The sequence below is a fragment of the Mercenaria mercenaria genome, chromosome 14, assembly GCF_021730395.1.
Source record: "Mercenaria mercenaria strain notata chromosome 14, MADL_Memer_1, whole genome shotgun sequence".
NCBI classification, from domain to species: domain Eukaryota; kingdom Metazoa; phylum Mollusca; class Bivalvia; order Venerida; family Veneridae; genus Mercenaria; species Mercenaria mercenaria.
Window position 1 is genome coordinate 36556959 of NC_069374.1, and position 5389 is coordinate 36562347.

Genomic DNA, 5389 nt, shown 5'->3' on the forward strand with positions numbered 1-5389 from the left:
CCCTTGACACCCAGTACGCTTGTCCCCAGTTCCGCCATAATGACATATCAGCCCTGAGTGAGCTAGTCGACATTTAGGCCACTATGTCCAATTGTCTCCCCTCGACCCCAAGTAAGTTAGTCCCTGTTTTTGTCATTATGTCATATTTTCTCCCGTCGACACCAGTAAGCTGGTACTCATCTGGTCTCTATGACATATCATTTCCCCTCGACCCTCAGTAAACTAGTCCCCATTTTGGTCAATATGTCATATCGTCTCCCCTCGACCCCATTAAGCTAGTCCCCATTTTGGTCAATATGTCATACCGTCTCCATTCGAACCCCAGTAAGCAAGTTCCCATATTGGTCACTATGTCATATCGTCTCCCCTCGACCCAAGGAAGCTAGTCCCCATTTTGGTCACTAAGTCATATCTTCTCCCCTCGTTCCCCAGTAAGCTAGTCCCCATTTCGAGAGCTTAGAGCGAAACTGGTCTATCTGCTTCTATTTCTATATACAGATAGACCAGTTTCGCTGTAAGCCCTCGATTTAGTCACTATGATATATCGCCTACCCTTGATACCCGTAAGCTAGTCCCAATTTTTGTCACTATGTCATATCGTCTCCCCTCGACCCTCAATAAGATAGTGCCTGTTTTTGTTATTATGTCAGATCGTTTCCACTTGACCCCAGTAAGCTAGTCCCCATTTGGTCACTATGACATATCGTCTCCACTCGATCCACAATAAGTCAGTACTAATTTTTTTCACTATGTCATATCGTCTCCCCTCGAAACCCAAGTAAGCTATGTCATATCGTCTCCCCTCTACCCAATTTATGCATTTTTGACTAAGTCAATGGCCATAAATCTGGCCTGACTGAGTGATATTTCTAACAAAATCCCAGATGCACAACTTCACATGCTGAATAATATTCCTGCAATGTGTCATATTCCTGGTTCAAATATTTTGTTACATACATGCAATACAAACAATGTCCTTTTTATGCATATTATTGACTAAGTCACAGGCCATAACACTGACCTAACCTTGTGAATCCAAATTAAAACTCCTGGTGCACAACTTTACAATCATGTGACGTTTGATGACTCTGTGTGAAATACTTTTTGAGATATGCACAACACAAACTCGGACGGACGGACAAGGGGAACTCTAAGTGCCCCCCTCCCCCTAGAAAATGTTGGGGTTACATTAAAAAGTAAGAACATACGCAATACGGGAATACTACTTTATTTGGAAAAGCAGAATATTGACTATTATCTCACATGATCACAATTTTATCTTATGTACAAAATATGTTGACACTTCACATAACAACAGCTATAGCATACTACCTACGCAATTGACAGCCGTCATAAAAGTATTGCACAAAATATACAAAGAAATGTAAATACTGCAATTATTAGCTAATGTTTCACATTTTCCCCAACTGTATTACAAACTTAAACTTCAAATATATCATAACTATTTTTTTTTGTTTCAAAGAAATAAAATTAAATAGATTAAGCATGGTATATAGTTTCAAATTTTTCAGGAAGAATAGCATTATTGGTAACTGAGTGAAAAAAAACAATCTCTACAATATTACTTCCCGATCAATTCATTTTGTTTTTGAAGTACCGAGTTCTGTGTCCCACCTAAAGCTTAAGCAATACCTTAACCAACAGGAAGGCTAGGGAATATGCCTTAAGCATTATTTTAAACATACTGCATATAAAACAGATCTTACAACGGCATACTGATAACCTACGATGGTTTACACTATGGAGAGTCAGTAAGATCAATTGGTTAACATCGCTTTGAAAGACTTAGACAAACCTACCCAAAACATCTTGGAGGGTCATTACCATCAGGGTTTTATATCATTAACCAAACAAACATTAAAGCTTTCATTTAAAAAAGAGTTGTGTGTACAATAGGACATTGTTCAAAGCTGGAAAGAATAAAACAATGAAACAAGATCAATAAAACTATGAAAAAACACACTCGTGTAAAAATATTACGTATCATGAAATTCAATAAATAAATCTCGTAAAAAAGTAATAAGAAAATAAAAGGCTCGAGGGTCTTCAATTTTGCTGCATACTTAAATGTGACCTTCCATACCAAGCATGTATTGAATATACCGTGGCAAACTATTATTTGTTTAAGTAAGCTAAACCAAAGTTGCCATGTACAATTATTTTTATTGATAATTTTTATCCAAGAAAAAGCCAGAAGTATAGATGTTAATCTACATAAGATGCTTTTAGTACTGAACCAATCAAATAAACTATTTTACCCTCCCTATCACACTGGTGTTGTTTCTGGATAAATTTGACACATTAGCACAAGACGAATGTTATCACTGGAAGTAATGTCAGTTTTGTCCCATAAATTTCTGCCATTTTAGCTAATTCCACTGACTTCGGAAAATTTATGTGCACATTATACTTTTAAAACCCCCAATAAAGCCATAACGCCTACACACGTTAAAAGTGTTATGACTGTTTCAAATGGCAATCCTTCTTTATTACCATTAAAAGGACAAGTGGGTGATATAATACCACTCAGAAAACAAAATTAGAATATTACTAATGGCCAACTAAATCCCTATAGCTTCATAACAGACCCTTGTGGTTAATTACAAGATTCTCTAATATATACATATTAAGAAACAGGGACATAAACTAAAAGCATGTGTGAAATCAGTCTCAGGTCAGACAAATAAACTATTGGAAAAACAAGACAATCATTGTCTGACTATGCCCAGTAACCAGATTCTTTTACTAAAAGCAAAAAAAAGCAAAGAATTTAGAACTCCCGACAAATACAGCCGCCTAGAAATAATTGTGTTTAACACAGTATTAATTAACCTTAATGCCTATTTAACACAGTATTAATTATGACGCTTACAAAACCCTTAATGCATACTGAACATAGTATTCTGTATGCAACTTACAAAACTCTTAATGCCTATTTAACACAGTATAAATTATGAAGCTTACGCAACTCGTAATGTATACTGAACATAGTATTCTGTATGCAACTTTCAAGCTATTAATGCTTATTAACATAGAATTAAGTTTGCAACCTACAAAGCTACAAAGCTCTAAATGAATATTTAAAACAGTATTAAGTATGCAACCTAAAAAACACTTAATACATATTTAATACACTCAGTATTAAGTATGCAGCTTATAAAAGTTTTAATGCTTATTTATCACAGTATTATGTATGCAATTTACATAACTTTTAATGCATATGTAAAACAGTATTAAGTATGCAACTTACAGAACTTTTAATGCATATTTTAAACAATATTAAGTATGCAGCTTACAAAACTCATAATGCTTATTTAGCATAGTATTAAGTTTGCAACCTATAAAGCTTTTGATGCATATTTAACATAGTTTTAATCATGCCACTTACAAAAGTTTTATTGCATATTTCAAACAGTATTAAGTATGCAATTCACAAAACTCTCAAAGATATCCAATGTGCATCTTTCATTTAAAAAGTTTATTTTTAGATACTAGCTTGAAATGTAGAAAATCCTCATCAAATGAATTTAACTTGACTAAATATATCAACTATCTGTGTTTGTAGACGTGCTACTTTTTTTTTGTTGGATTTAACGTCGCACCGACACATGATAGGTCATATGGCGACTTTCCAGCTTTAATGGTGGAGGCCCCAGGTACCCCTCCGTGCATTATTTCATCACAAGCGGGCACCTGGGTAGAATCACCGGCCTTCTGTAAGCCAGCTGGATGGCTTCCTCACATGAAGAATTCAACGCCTCGAGTGAGGCTCGAACCCACATCGATGAGGGGCAAGTGATTTGAAGTCAGCGACCTTAACCACTCGGCCACGGAGGCCCTAGACGTGCTACATCGATATTCCACATTTATATGTAATGTATAAGAGCATATTCTTTAACAAAACCTTCAGGTTTTTTTGTGACAGTTTGTATTGTACTGTGCTTAGTTCTACATGTATTGGATGTGTATTATTTTAAACCTAACACACAGTACTGTTTATACACACAACATGCTAATATTTTGTGTTCACAGATACTATGAAGTAATTTTTCATATTTCCAAATACCAATTAGGATCTAAAATACCTTTAATTATTAATGTACACAAAATTAGGGGCTAATATATTTTAATTATTATTTAACACAGTATTTAGTATGTAACTAAAACTCTTAATGCAGTACAATGAAACACTGTAGACTTGAATTCAAATGTTCATGTTCAGTATTACAGTACATTAAGTACATAAAGCATCATGAATATCTAAATAAAAGAGTTTATCAAAGTTACTAGTAGCTTTTTCTATCATGTTTAAATGTGAACAGGAACCCAAAACTGGCTATGAAACTATGCACATACAAATACAAGTATCTGTCTGTGAATAATTTTGATGCTTAGCAGGTGCTTGACACTGTAGATTTGTATTACACAAACACTGAGAAAACGAAAGTATAACATGTTTAAGAAACATCCCTACCTGAAATTGCCAAATCATAATACAGGTATCTACAATAACTGGTACATTGTAAAGTAGCAATTCAACAAAGCCAGCAAAACTGATATACAACTAGGTTAGGAAATCATACTTTTAAGTTAAAAAGCACGCCTGACGTTTGTAAAAAATTGCACCATGTTTTAATAAATCATAAAAAGATACAGTGTTTTTAGTCTTACTTATATGAAAACTGGTTAACATATTGATATATAGCTAACATAAATTCATGAATTTCAAGCCAAAAGGGAAAATATTGCAAAACGATGATTATACGACAACACTAGGTTGAAAAGTGACAATTTCAAAGCATAGCTATATTTTAAGTACCTAAATAAAACTAACAGATCTGATATTTTCTTTAAATCTTCAAAAAGCAATATATACAGCTTATCCTATGAGGTAAAGTTTTCAGTTTAAACAATCTTGATATTGATTAAATACCTAACATGACTACCAAGAAACCAGTCAAATAGGGCTTTGCAAAAAGCAAGTAGATTTCAGCTGCTTTGACAGTTCCAGTTTCAGCTGAATTCAAACATTGCTTAAAAACCATTGTATTAAGTACCTTTCAGCACAGATGGATACTGATACAGGCAGCTTATGATGTCAATCTCGCGTTGGGAGAAAGTGTTATTGCCCAGAGACCAGCCACAAACGAGTGATGCATCTCATATTTTTCTCAATAGCTAAAAGAACTGTAAGCAAAAGTTGACTTTTTAAATAATAAGATGACAGTTGTATTTTCATCCTTACACTGAATTATGTTAAAACTAAAGAGCTGACAAACTTGTAGCAAAAACAACAGTGAGAATGCAGAACCAATATTTATTTCCATCAAGCATTTTCCAACTAGTGCAGTATATTCAATTTAAGCTC